A 15,439-nucleotide genomic window follows, 5' to 3' on the forward strand; every position below is an offset into this window, starting at 1 on the left:
AACTTAGGGTGGGGTATGAGGTCTCAAAAGTCTAAGCCAAGCCCAAGAACTCTCTATTCATACCTGCAACTTGTGGGACCATGTGTGAGCTCTCAGGAACAGCTCCACCACGTCTGCTTGCCTACTATCATGCTTCCCACCTGCCACCATGCTGCCGGCCATGATGCTCACAGACTAACCCTCTGAAACTACAAGCAAACTCCCAATAAAATGCTTTCTATTCTAAGTTACCGTGGTCATAGTGTTTCATTGTAATAACAGTAATCCTAACTAAGACCAGAGTATGAACTAGAGCCCACAGGAGGAGGAGAGAATCAACTGAAAGCTGACTACTGAAAGATGTCCTGTGATCTCTCTACACACATATAAACATGATCTGCCTGCCTCTGCCTCCCTAGTGCTGGGCTTAAAGGCGTGTGCCTCTATGCTCTGCTGTGCCTAAATTCCTTAATTTTAAGATTCAGGGGAAAAAACAATCCAATTTGAAAGATAAATATCTAACAATCAGTTTATAAGAGAAAGAAACAATTACCTAAAACACATAAACAACTCCACTTTTATGATGACCCATTCAGGTTAAAGCTAAAGAGTTATAGATTTGTAGCTATTAATTAGAAATGTGCAACAAGTTTTATATTGCATGACATCCTAAAAGCCTACGAGAAAAACTGTGACATAATGAGGGGATTAAACATTCACACAAACCTTTCTCTGGGAGGAAAATTAGACAATTCTACCAAAAAAATTTAATACATATCCTATTTATAGAACAGTCTTATAAAACTATTGGCTGTGTTTAGATATGTACATAGAGGTACGTACCACAGAACAGTCTATGTAATACTGTCTTGAACAGCAAGAAACTAGGGAAAGTCAGACTCCCCTTCCCCCCAAAAAACCTGGAGAAATTATTAACCCAGTCATTCCTTTGTGAAGTAGTCACTAAAAAGAATGAGACAAGCATTTTTCTATTCAGGAACTGTCTCTGGGAAGATGCCTACAAACAGTGTCACAGCTGGTGGTGATCAGGGTGAGAGAACCTTCCTTCTTGTAAACCCTTCCAGATTTTGGAGGGTCAAATTAGAAGAGAAGAATGGCACATGTGTATGAAAATGCCATAACATAAACTATGACATTTTAAAAGGTCAGCATTTGTACCAAATGAGTACATTATCAAATTTTTTAGTTAAAATTGCATGTAATGATTCAATGTTAATGAATACAAGTAAATCAGTGAAGATCAGCTGTTAGAGCAATCACTCCCAATGTTAAGACCAGCCTCAGATATGTCACAAGTTCGAGGTCTGTTTGCAAGAAATACTGTCTAAAAAAAAACCTATAGAGTTGGGCAATGCTGCCGGGCAGTGGTGGCGCACACCTTTAATCCCAGTACTAGGGAGGCAGAGGCAGGAGGATCTCTGTTAGTTCAAGTCTAGCCTGGTCTACAGATCAAGTTCTAGTACAGGCTCCAAAGCTACACAGAGAAATCCTGTCTCAACCCCCACTTCCCTAGGAAAAAAAAAATCCCACAACACAACTCAAATAGATTAGTGGAAAAGAATAAATTCTAAGTCAGATATGAGGGAACACTCCTGTAATCCTAGCACTCGGAAAGATGAGGAAGGAGGCTCAAAAGTTCAAAGCTGTCCTTGGCTACACCATGAAATAATGTTACCAAACTCAAGTGAGGTAGCTTAGGTGACTTAATATCTCAGTATTCAGTGGAGGATAGGCTAGGACTGCCATGAGCTGGAGGCCAGCTTAGACTCATAAGCAAGTTCCAGGCTAACCTGGGCTAAAAAGCCAAAATCAATCCACTAACCGAGATGCCTTCCATAAGAAATAAGAAGGTACATACTTCAAATTTAACAACCCATGAGAAGGATTTTATACCAATAATTGAGACCTCCCCTATCAGAAATGCAAGAATAGTTCAATATTACAAATACAGAAAGCCAAGAACGTGTTAAGACACATAATTAACATACAAAAATTAGTGCTGGCATCAGAGAAAGACATCATCTCAAACAAAACCAAATTATACAACAAAATAAGAAGAAATGAAACCAAAAGACTGGTTAGTTGTTTTTAGGAGCTGGGAGAAGTATTGTGAGTGACTGACTGCTTCAGGATCTTTGAGAACAATGAAAAATTCTGGAATTGATATGGCAATGAGAGCTCACCCTCTTGTTCTGATTCAAGTAAAGGCCTCTGCCACATCTTTCTGCCACCATCCTGTGGACCTCACCATGAGTACTCTGAAACTTAACCAAAGGAAGTCTTCCTGCCTTTATATTCCTCCATCATTTGTCACAGCAACAGAAAACTGATACCAGGGAAGGGAAGTCACACTGTCATCAAAACTTCATTATCTGGTTCTTAAGGAGTCGGAACTGGTTTCTGGAAGAGTTTGGAAGTCTGGAGATGATGGTCTGAGAATACCTTATAAGAGGCTTACTGGGTGATTCTGGTGGGTGCTCAGAGATCAGAACTCTCACTCTAGGAAAGGAAGGTCAGGCTCTTCAATGTTCACACAGGAGTCATCTGTGTTACACTGTAGCAAAGAAGTCACCACCAATTGTGCTTGCTCTAGGCCTTTGCAGAAGGCTAGGCTTAAAGGTAACTGAGCTGACAGAAAATGTCAGCTCACAGATTATTGCTGGCTGCATTCAGTCACACTTGCAGTGAGAATGCTAGCAGAAAACAAGTATTAAAAAAAAAAGTTTGAGAAACTTTTGTTGTGAAACAGTTGCCCAAATAAGGAAGGAGTGTGAAGTTGGAGCCGAGAAAAGCATGGCTGCTGAAAACAATGGTAGCCAAGCACTTTGTGAAAAGACACTAGGAAGGAGCCTTAAAGGCGCCTCCAGATGCTCAGGCACCACACCAAACCCCATCCTGGAATGCTCGAGCATAGAATGGTCTTAACACATTTCAAAGATTTTATTTAAAGAAGAGTTCTAGGTACGCTGCATGCACAGGACAATTGACAGAAGTGTTTGCAGCCACCTAGACACCCAGAAACAGAATGATTCAAAAGGCTCAGCCACCACTGGAACTGGTGGCGGAACCTGGCACTGTGCACAGGATGCTAGTTTTGTGAGTTACAGGGTTATGAGGACTACCACCCAGATTGCAAAAGAAGGTCTAGGAGTTCTGACATTGTGTGGCAGGGTTAGGATAGCTGCAGCAACCCCTGCAACAACAGTGCATGAAGCTGTGAGTATGAGAACCAAGACAAATGGAAACCCCAGGAAGTTAGAGATGTCAGGAACATGAAATGACCAAGAAAGCTGCAAGCAGCAAGTAGAGCCAGTCCAAAACAATGAGCAAGATGGATGGGATTTTAAATCTCATTACTGACTTACTTAGAATGTTATGTCTTTTACATTTTTTAAATTAAAAAAGATTTTTTTTTTATTTCAAAGAGCTGGAATGAGAAAACTGGCAGCTATGCCCCAAAATTGCTCATTTTGAAGATTTGTTTAATTGATTTTTTAAACCCTCTCTCACAGCTCTTTCCATTGGCTTTATCTTTGATTACTTTCCTATCCCTGAGGACAGGAGCTATGGCCCAGCAGTTAAAAATACTGGCTGCTATTCCAAAGAACCAAGGTTGATTCTCAGAATCTACACAGTAATATATAACAGTCTGTAATTCCAATTCCAGGGGATCTGATGCCCTCTTCTAACCTCCATGGAAACCAACCACACACATGGTGAACATACATACATACATGTAGGCAAAACACTGTACTCATAAAAATAAATAATCTCTTAAAAGCTGTTTTTCTGGGGCTGGAGAAATGCAGTGGTTTAGAGCATTTGCTACTCTTGCAGAGGACCCATGTTCAGAATCCATGTGGTGGCTCAAACCCTTTGTAACCCTACATCTGGCCTCTCTGGCCTCTGTAGGCACAAATGTGGTGCGTGCGTGCGTGCGTGCGTGTGTGTGTGTGTGTGTGTGTGTGTGTGTGTGTGTGTGTGCAGGCAAAGCACTCATATATGTAAAAATAAATGAATCTTTAAAAACCGTTTTTCCTATTTGATAGTCACCTTTATACTTCAACTTTAAAATCTCAAATAGGGAGTTGTGAGGGGGTCTGGGAAAAGCTAGAGGTGAGTACGGGTGAACATACATTATATTATATACATGCATCATAGAAAAATATTTTTGAACCTTATGAATAAATGATTATGTAACCAGATTTACCCATCATTTAAGTTTTCTTAAAATGTGGCCATAGGCTACTAACTGCACACTGAACACTGTATAAAGAGACAGTCAAGCCGGGCGGTGGTGGCGCACACCTTTAATCTCAGCACTCGGGAGGCAGAGGCAGACGGATCTCTGTGAGTTCGAGGCCAGCCTGGTCTACAAGAGCTAGTTCCAGGACAGGCTCCAAAGCCACAGAGAAACTCTGTCTCGAAAAACAAAACAAAACAAAACAAAAAAAGAGACAGTCAAAAGCACAAGGAAGTGTTTATATTAAACAAAAATAATTTCTTCTTTATGCAATAATAAAGCAATAATAAAATCATATCAATTAAGAATTATTTGCATTTGTGCATTTTGTGTGTATGTGTATGCACACGTGTGTGAGCACACATGCACCAGTGAGTGTATAAAAATGGGAGGCAGGAAGACAACTTGCAGGACTCTGTGTTCTACCACACTGGGGACTGAACTCAAGCTGTCAGAATTGGCAGCAAGCACCACCAGTACCCAAATTTTAAAATCAAATAAAAATTTAAAACATAAAATTCTCATTTAAAAACATGGTAATCATGGGTCAAGAAGGAGGCTGTCCTTTCTGCTCCCAATATTACACACTGAGCGCCTCAGACAACTATATATCGTCCAGGCGAGAGCCCGACTTGGGTAGTATGTTTTCGTCAAGCACCTACCCGTGGATCCCACCATACTGAGAATGTTTGAGTGACTAAATCCCATTTCCAGCCATTTTCTTTCTTCTCTTCTAACAGTATTTACAGAGAATCCCAACAGTTTTAAGTGGAGATGAGTTATTCAAATTCTTTTTTTCTGTTGTTTAGTTATTTTTATTTTTGGGCATTACTCCTGGCTAAATTTGCTAAAAATAAAAATGTAATCAAGTTTTAGTTGTACCAAAGAAGGCAACAGGAAGATGCAAAGGAAACTAGATGCTAAATGTACTACTTTAGACAAGATACTTTACAATGTGCTTACTGATTCCTTTTTATTTTTGTTTGTTTAATAAGCCAGAATATCAATGTAGCCGAGGCTGATTTGAATTCACTACATGAACTTGATTCTCCTCTACTTATTGAATATTAGAATTACAACTTTTCACCACCAAGTGCATCATGAAGCTGTGTGTGTGTGTGTGTGTGTGTTTTCAAACTTGCATTTTATGTATATGGGTGTTTTGGAAACATGTGTGTCTGTGCATACTTGGTGCCTGTGAGGGCTGGAACAGAGTGTCCGATCTCCAGGGTCTGGAGTTAAAGATAGCTGTGAGCTGCTATATAGGTACTGTTGACCAATTAGGTCGGTGCGGTAAATAACCAGACCAGCTCAAGAATAACAGTTATTTTTTTAATAGTTGAAAAGGGGAAACTCACGCTGTAAGAGTGGGAGGTCCAAAATCCAATCAGTCCGGCGGGCACTGTGAAGAGAGAGAGAGCGCACCTGTGTCCTACCAGTTTTGCTACCTGGGCTACAGGTAGCCACACCCTAATTAGATGTGATTGGTTGATAGTTTCCCCATCAAGGTACTGGACTCAAACCCCAGTCCTCTGAACGCAGTTAGTGTTCTTAACTGCTGAATCATCTCTCCAGCCCAGATCTCTTAATTGTAACAGGTTCTATTTCATATTTACAACTATCTGAGTTCTTTACTGATTCTGTCAAAATTCCTTTCTAAGCAGAAAGTCTAATACAGTTCCCAAGATTACATTCAAATACTTAGACATCATTCATTAAAGCACATGGAATGCCTCAGTTACAGGCTTCGGGACAACTGTGTAAAGGCTATGAAACTAGAATCAGCAGATAAAAGATTATCAATAAAGCATAGGTGTGCAAGGTAAACCTTGAAGTTTTGTTCTGAAGATAAAGCCAGTGCTGCCAAAGTAGAAAGCAAAGTGAGGAAGTGAGGAAGCCCACCCACAGAAATCCAAGGCTCTCCACCCCCTGCCCAAGTTCCCAGCACACAGGAACATAGCTTGTGCCCATTTCTTAAGAGTACTCGCAAACCCCTTCCATCACTGTTCAGGGCCGCATGCATGAGTACACTGCGCCATTTCAGGCACCAATTATTAGGCATGTGGAAGAAGGAAAACTAGATTATCCAAAATGAAAAGGAAAATGTAAAATATAATCTGCTGTCAGCAATCCTTGGCAGAAAACACTAGTAGCTGATGTCATAAAATACAGCAGGAACATCACCTGTGGGGCACAAACCTCAACAGGATGGATGGCTCATCTTAGCTCCTGAGTAGAGGGAAAGCATTTGTTGCCTTCGTTTCCCTAAAGCAAAACCTAAGTGTACATGAATGTATGCTTTTATACACACAATCTACACAAAGTTGTGGGTTTTGTTTGTTTGGATTCTAATTTTTTTTTCAAGACAGAGCTTCTTTGTGTGGCTCTGGCTGTCCTGGAACTCACTCTGCAGACTAGGCTGGCCTTGAACTCAGAGATCCACCTGCCTCTGCTTCCCAGGTGTTGGAATTAAAGTTGTATGGATCACTGACTGGCTAAGATTTTTTTTATTCTGAAGTTTTTTTATATGACTCATATATCTTCAAAAGTCTGAAACTTGCAAATATCTGTATAAAAATACCACCTTTAAAAGGGAGAGGGTTGGGGCTGGAGAGGTGGCTCAGTGATTAAGAGCTTTGCCTGCTCTTCCAAAGGTCCTGAGTTCAATTCCCAGCAACCACATGTGCTCACAACCATCTGTAATGAGATTTGTTGCCCTCTTCTGGCCTGCAGGAATACATGCAGGCAGAACACTGAATATATAATAAATAAATCTAAAAGGGGGGTGTGTGTGCAGGTTTAATCCCATGACAGCTGCCTTCCTTAAATGCATAGGGCCCTGAGCTCAATTCCACACAGAGCAGGGGAAAAAATAAAGGGGCTACTTTGGGCTAGAGAGATGGCTCAGCAGTCAAGAGCACTGACTTGCTCTTGCAGAGGCACCAGGTTTGAGTTCCAGAACCCACATGGCAGCTCACAACCATCTGTAACTCCAGTCCCAGGAGGCCCAAAGCTCTCCTCAGGCACTAGGCACGAATGTGATACACAGACTTAGATGTAAGCAAAACACCCCACACATTAAGAAAATAATAATAATTTTAAAAAATGTAAGGGGATACTAATCTAGATTCTAAATAAGACTATAAGCCCACAGTGGGCAGGATGCAGCTGAGCTGACAAAGCACTTGCCTAGCATGCACCAAGTCTTGCATTTTATAAAACAGGTCATGGTAGCATGCCTATAATCCAAAGAGGCAGGAAGATCAGGAGCTCAAAGACTCCACTAAATAGGGAATTGGAGGCTAGATTGCTACATAAAACCTAGTGTCAATTCAAACGGGATCAGCTAGAATCCTCAAAACTTGTCTGACTATTAGCAAGAAACAAAGGTCATTTGACATACACCTGTGATTACAGTACTTACAAGGCAGAAGCAGGAGCTGAGTTTCAAGTCTCCTTATGGCTGCATAAGGAGACCCTATCAATTGATTATCTGATTCATTCCAGTTACAAACTGCATGTTTTTATGTAGTGTTGTGAAGGTCTAGGATTACAACACACATCACAACATCCAGACTGAGTATCTGAGGGCGGGGTTTTGAGAGAGGGTTTCTTTGTGTAACTGCTCTGGCTGTCCTGGAACTCACTTTGTAGACCAGGCTGGCCTCAAACTCACTGAGATCCTCCTGCCTCTGCCTCCCAAGTGCTGGGATTAAAGGTGTGCACCACCAACGCCCAGTTAGACTGAGTATTTTTTAAATTGTGCTTATGGCCAAATAGAAGGGGAAAGAATAATTAAATTTACCTGTCATATTCTGAACTCAAGTGACAACTGCGATCAGGTTATCAATTATAAGCTAAGTTCTTTAAGGGCTTTAAAGTATGCATTTTTAAAATAAAGAAAACATCAGAAGTTATTTAATTTTTCAAAATACAGTTTTCCAAAATCTAAACAAATGAGCTTTTCAGGAGAAAATAAAATTTGGGAAAGCTAATTCTGTATGAATAGGGCCACTTCATTCTATAGAGAAAACACACACACACACACACACATACATACCCCAAAATAGTCTTGCCAGGTGTGGTGGCACATGCCTTTAATCTCTGTGAGTTTGAGACCAGCATGGACTACATAGCAAGTTCAAGACCTACCAGAGTTACATAATGAGACCCTGTCATTTACTGCCACTAAAGAATCCAGAAAAACACAGTCCTAAAATTATGTTCATCCTCAATTTCTCTGGTTACTCACAATCTTTCCTAATAAATCCTTTTCAGATTCACTAAAGCACTCCCATGCAACAACAAATGAATCAATTTCCCACAGAATACATTCTGGGATGATGGTTTGATTCAGAATCAAAATATTTATTTTACCCAGCACTCAGGAGGCAGAGGCAGGCGGATCTCTGAGTTCAAGGCCAGCCTGGTCTACAAGAGCTAGCTCCAGGACAGGCTCTAGAAACTACAGGGAAACCCTGTCTCGAAAAACCAAAAAAAAAAAAAAAATATTTATTTTAATTCTATGATAGGGAATGAGAAATTTGAAAGAGTGGCACACCACTTTTGTATTTTTATGTGAAAATGTACCACATTAAAAAAAATTGGTATTTGAATTAAATTATACATGTAGTCAATTATGGTTATTTGCAGCAGTTTTGCTCTATACCATCAGTCACTCAAGCAATGAACTAGTACTAATGGAAGCGGGGTTTGGCTCCTTTAAGCCTCTCTGCTCACAAAATTGACATCAACTAATCAGCACATAACCTCATTGTATGTGCTAATGTTTTGTTTATTGTGTGCTTCTATGTGGAAACTCATTATTTAATAATATGCTGCTGATTCATCAACCCTAACTCATGGCTGACAATACTGCTAACTCCTGCCTGAACAAAACTTGCCTAACACTTGCATCTTACATATCTGTTGTTGGTTTTGGGGACAGGTTCTCTCTGTGTAGGTGGCCCTAGCCGTCCTAGTACTTGTTCCTACCTCACAAGTGCTGGAATGAAAGGCATGGACCACCACACCCAGCTAAACTGTGGTTTACGTCTCTAGTTCTTACAATCAGACCTAAAGCCAACATTTTAGTGTGACTTTGGGGGTCATTTAAAACAGTAAAAAAAAAAAAAAAAAAAAAAAAAAAAGCAAAGAACCAAGTTAAGTTGGGTGACAAGTTCAGGAGGTAGAGTCAGGAAAATCCAGCGCTCAAGATCATCAGCAGCTACCTGAGTTGAATCTGTAGCTATCTGCTTAATGTCTCTTTAGGGGAAAATCAAATATACTTATCTATCACTATTACACATTAAAATGTCTTTAAGGTGGTGGTGGTGGTAAGTAGAAATGGACATGGATCAAGATATATTGTTTACATGCATGAAAGTGTCAAAAGAAAAAATATAAAATGTTCTCAAGCTGGGTTTGGTAGTTCACACCTTTAATCTAGCATTTGGAAGAAAGAAGCAGTTGAAAGCCAGTCTGTCTATACAGTGAGTTCCAGGTCACCTTGCCTCAAAAAAAAAAAGAAAAGAAAAAAAAGGGTTCTAAACAAAATAACTGAAGACCCTCATTAACCTTCAGGCTATAGTAGTATATACAGGTAGTAGTTACAGAACTTGAGAGACTGGGGCATCAGAACTACAAGTTTGAAGCCAGCCTGGACTAGACAAAGGGAGTTCCAAGTTGGGCTACATGAGACCGCTTTAAAAAAAAATAAAACAACAACAACAAAAAAAAAACTTCAAGAATTCTCAAACTATGTTCAAGTCCCCAACCCAGAAAACTGAAATACTAAGTGATTTTATGTTAAGAACAGACAAACTTTCTCCTGAGTCAGTAAATAGGATGTGTAGGCACACATGGTCTCTGTTACATATTCATTGTTGATTTAAAAAAATATTTACTTACAGGGTGGGAGTGGCACAGACATGTGGAGGTCAAAGAACAACTCTGGAGGGTCAATTTTCTCCTTGTCCATGTGGCTCCCCAGGATCAAAGTCAAGCTGTCAGGCTTAGTGACAACCCCTTACCAACTTGCCGCCTCCTGGTACAGGCACTGGTTTAATTTTAACTTTTTGGAGTATACAAAATTCTGAACGGAGTGTGGTGGCTCACAAGTAATCAAGATCCAGGAAGTAGAGGCAGGAGGGTTGCTGCAAGCTCAAACTAAGCCTATGCTACATAATGAGTTCCAAGCTAGCCTGGACTACAGAATGAGAATAGCCTTAAACAACAAAATTCTTAACTAAGAATCACACAAAAAGAGGCCACAGGTTACAATCAGTTTGTCACCATGGGTTACATAGCAAGATTCTGGTCTTAAGAAAGGGAGAGGAGTGTGGGGTGGAGATCATATGCTGAAGAGATGGATGGCTCAGTGGTTAAGAGCATGTGTTGTTCGACTAGAGGACCCAAGTTCAATACCCAGCAACCCTGTCAGGTGGCTCACAATCACCTGTAAGTCCAGCTCCAAGGGGGGATCTAACACCTCAGGCCTCTTTGGGCACCTGTACTCACATACACACAAAGATACTTAATAGGAAAAATAAATATTTTTAAAATTATTTTTATTTTTTGAGACAGAGTCTCTCTACGGCTCTGGCTGTCCTAGAACTTGCTCTGTAGAATAGGCTGGCCTCAAACTCACAGAGATCCTCCTACCTCTGCCTCTGGAGTGCTGGGATTAAAACACTAAGATGTAAGGGTAAAAGATGATAAATTAAATCAAACTACAATACCCATACAGGTATGCAACTGGAAACAATGAATTCAAATATCAGATGGAAACAATGAACTTGAACATCAGAATGAAAAAACTAATGAGTACATTTGACAAAATACCTCAGCAAAAATGAGTTTAACTTTCTAAACATTTTCTAATATGCTCATCCAGGCTGCATTTCTACTCTCCATAACAAAATTGGTACACATATTAAATATCATCTAATCACACCAACACTTGAGATTTATGTAGTAAAAGCATGGGAGGTTAACTGTTGAGACCAGAAAAAAAAAGTTTAAAAGCCAGACTCAATACCAACTAACCAAAATTCTTCTATCAAATTTCAGATGATATAATGATTGTTCTTCAGATATATGTGTCTACAGAACACATAAACTTTATGTTTATATAAACGCAAATAAGAAATTAATTTAAAATAGTAGAGATCTACATGAGTCAGGCATGAAAAGATGCTTATCTTATTAAGAAATAAATAAAATAAAAGGCACATCACACAATCCTAAATATAAAATTGATCTGTGAAAAACAAACACCATGTGTATACATACAAACTGCTAACAATTTCTTTCTCTTTTTTACAATGAACATACACAAGGTTTATTACATGCATTAGGTAGATTCTCAACAAATCTTATCTCTTTTTTCTCCCCTTGTTTGTCCATTTTAAAAATAAAATGGGCTGGAGAGATGGCTCAGCAGTTAAGAGCACTTACTGCTCTTGTAAAGGATGATATAATAGTGATATAATAGTCAAACTTATAGTCATGCTAGTTAGGTTTTCTAGATAAAGATAAGTATTCTTCAAACATTTCAAAGACCTAGAAAATGTGGCATTTAAAATGTTTTAATAACTTAAACTTTTCATGACAGTGAGACAGGTCTGCTCCTGGCAGCATCAATGTACTCCAGAGAAAATGATGGCCATCAAAAAACTCTGTATGGAGTTTATTTTATGGCAAAAGCTAGTGTGCAAAGAAACTGTCCTTGCTTCAATTGCTGACAGTAACTATCTAAACTGAACCAGCAGAACACAAGAAAGGTGTCTGCCAAGCTTTGCCAAGACAAGGTAGGCCAGTCCTTCAAATTTCCCTGCTTCACAGGAAAGTCTGTCAGATACACTACACCTGTAGGCCAAGGATGGATGTCCCAACATTGCAGAGGAAATGTGGGTTATTGTCCAGGAAGCCAATTGTTTCTGTCATTTCCTACATTTGTGGAAGTTGCTTGCCTGTACTTCCTGCTTACTCAGCTATTATTATTTCCTTCTCAGGTCATTGATGGAGTTAAAGACTAGATAATTATAGTTTTTCTTAGTTATGATAAAAGGTAAATTAGATATAAAACTTTAAACTCACCAAGATAGGATAGATAAATTTTCTCTAATTTTGTCAAATACAAATAGACTAAATATTGTAACTGTAATTCTTACTTGATAACTGTTTTTGCTGTATGCTATGTTAAAGTTAAAACCTTCTCTTTTGATTAGACAGAAAGGGAGAAATGCTGTGGTATGATCTTTCTGTATGCTGTGACAATGTATTCCTCTCATTGGTTAATAATAAAAGTTGTTTGACCAATATCCAGGCAGGATAAGATTAGGTGAACAATCTAACTGAGAACTCAGAGGAAGAAGAGCAGAGTTGGGAGATGCCAGCCAGCGGGAACAGCAAGAGTAGCAAGACCACAGGAAAGGCTACGAGTCACATGGCAATATATAAATTAATAGAAATGTATTAATTTAAAAGTAGGAGCTAGTTAACAATGAGCCTAATAGGCCAAACACTTTGAAATTTATATTAAGGACTGGGCAGCTGGGAAACAAAAGCACCACCTCCGTTTATACCTGGGTTCAATTCCCAGCATCCAGAGGGTGGTTCATAACTAGTAACTCTAGCTCTAGGGAATCTAAAAGTCTCTTCTGAGCCCCACAGATACTAGGCACTCATGTGTAGGCAAAGTACTCATAAAAATAAAATAAATAAATCTCAAAAAATTTAAAGAATAAAATGATGTTATAAACTTCATGTTTGTCAGACTAAGTAAGATGGCTCAGCAGGTAAGGGTACTTGCCTTCAAGCCTGACCACCTAAATTTGATTCTGAGGATTTATATGGTAAAATCAACTCTCTGACTTCCTATGCATGCTGTAACATGTGCATGAGGGAGTACACACGTCTACACACACACATACACACACAAAATGTAAAAATAAATTCAATAAATTCATATAATAAAATTGATGTTGTTTGAAAATATCTTCTGTATCTTCATTTATTCTTAGAAATTCTACTAAATACAACTAAAACCAAGTACTTTCTTGTTCAATGACAGAATTTCAATAATGCTCTCAAAATCATGGCCCCACACCAATCAAACAGGAACCACTGATTGGAATCAGTGGATTGTAAACAAACCAACAAAAAGGAAGGAAATATATTGAGAAGGATACAAGGAGAGTTGAAGAAGAGAGGGTGGATATGATCAAAATACATAAAGTTCTCAAAGAAAAAAATTAAAATTCTAATTTAAAAAGATCCTCTCCAAAAGACTGGTGGCATAGGCCTGTAATTCCAGCTTAGAAGGTAAAGAGGAAGATCAAGAATTCATTGTCATACTCTGCTTCTTGAAGAATACTAGGCCAACCTAGACAACATCATACCTCAACCCCCCAAAACACCCCACCTTCTCTAAAACTTGTTCTCAATATTCAGAAATTCCTTAAACTGATATGTTTAATATTAATGACAGGAATCAACAAACATTTCTATAAAAGTAAGGCAGGAAATACTTTAGGCTCTGGGCACACATGATCTATTATTTATATATTCATTAGCTTTGTTTACATTTTAGGAATATAGTTAAAAATTTCTGAGCTGGGGATAGTGGCTCCCATGTATAATCTTAGCACCTAGAAGGCAGAAGCAGCAGAATGCTGTGAGCAGTACTAGGGCATCAGAGTTAGAGCCTGCCTCAGACAACAAAATTCTTACATAAATGTCACACAAAACCAACCCACTAGAATTAGCTTGCCAGTCACAGTTTGCCAAGCACTGACTTCTAAGAAGTCAGCATCCAGAAAAAGTTTGCTGTTAGAGTATATTCTACCAAAGGCACCAAAAAAAAAAAAAAAAAAAAAAAAAAAAAAATCACACCAAAGTCAACTGTGGTTCACATTAATAAAGCAGATGACATTGTAGCAACTAAAACTGATTAATACATATGTTGAACTCTATACTTTGACAAGGAAATCTCAAGATGTGAAACCTACTAACAAACTTCTACAACTCATATTACACATGAATAGGAACTTGTATACCACATGTGTATGACTAACGCACATGTCTCCACTTGGAAAACAGCAGCTGAAAGTTGACTACAACATCAAAGCTCAAATTTCCTTTCATGATAATTAAAACCATTTATACATTCAAGTAATCAAAACTGGTGAGTCTGTTTTAGATGTCATCGACGGCTGAAAATTAAGAACAGAATCAAGAGACTGGTGGTGATTTGCTTTCAATTTTAATTAGAAGCCAGCCACAATAGAATATACCTATAATTCAATGGTTCTAGAGACAGAGGCAGGAGAATCTTTGGAGGATCTTTGTGAGTTCAAGAACAGCAAGGTACAGGACAGACAGAGCTTATACAGTAAAACCGTGTTTCAAACTTAATATTTATTGTGTTCAAACTATTGGTCACCTTTGTCTAAACAACAACTTTTATATATTTCATTTAATCTAAATTCAAAAGATTCTCATTAACATCCTGATGCTACTATCAAACATGAACTTCACTAAGAATAAAACTGGAACAGATTCAACGCAATGCCCATCAAAATCCCAGCAAAATTCTTCAAAGACCTCGAAAGAACAGTACTCAACTTCATATGGAAAAGCAAAAAACCCAGGATAGCCAAAACAATCCTGTACAATAAAAGAACTTCTGGAGGCATCACAATCCCTGACTTCAAACTCTACTACAGAGCTATAGTACTGAAAACAGCCTGGTACTGGCTTAAGAACAGACAAGAGGACCAATGGAACAGAATAGAAGACCCACACATCTTTGCACACCTGATCTTTGATAAAGAAGCAAAAAATATCAAATGGAAAAAAGAAAGCATATTTAACAAGTTGTGCTGGCATAACTGGATATCAACATGTAGCAGAATGAAAATAGACCCATATCTATCACCATGCACAAAACTCAAGTCTAAATGGATCAAAGACCTCAACGTAAAGTCAGCCACACTGAACCTTATAGAAGAAAAAGTGGGAAGTGCACTTGAACGCATTGGCACAGGAGCCCACTTCCTAAATATAACCCCAGTAGCACAGACACTGAGAAAAACAATTGATAAATGGGACCTCCTGAAACTGGAAAATCTTCTGTAAAGCAAAGGACACGGTCAACAAGACAAAACAACAGCCTACAGAATGGGAAAAGAT

The 15,439-nt window shown here is 38.8% G+C and overlaps 1 protein-coding gene across 1 annotated transcript in view; it reads right to left on the reverse strand.

The window, feature by feature from the left end:
- Pias1 (protein inhibitor of activated STAT 1) overlaps nt 1–15,439 on the reverse strand; it is a 115,990-nt gene that overhangs the window by 71,160 nt on the left and 29,391 nt on the right. The window lies entirely within an intron of this gene.

Source organism: Arvicola amphibius, chromosome 3 (assembly GCF_903992535.2).
Source record: "Arvicola amphibius chromosome 3, mArvAmp1.2, whole genome shotgun sequence".
Classification (NCBI taxonomy): domain Eukaryota; kingdom Metazoa; phylum Chordata; class Mammalia; order Rodentia; family Cricetidae; genus Arvicola; species Arvicola amphibius.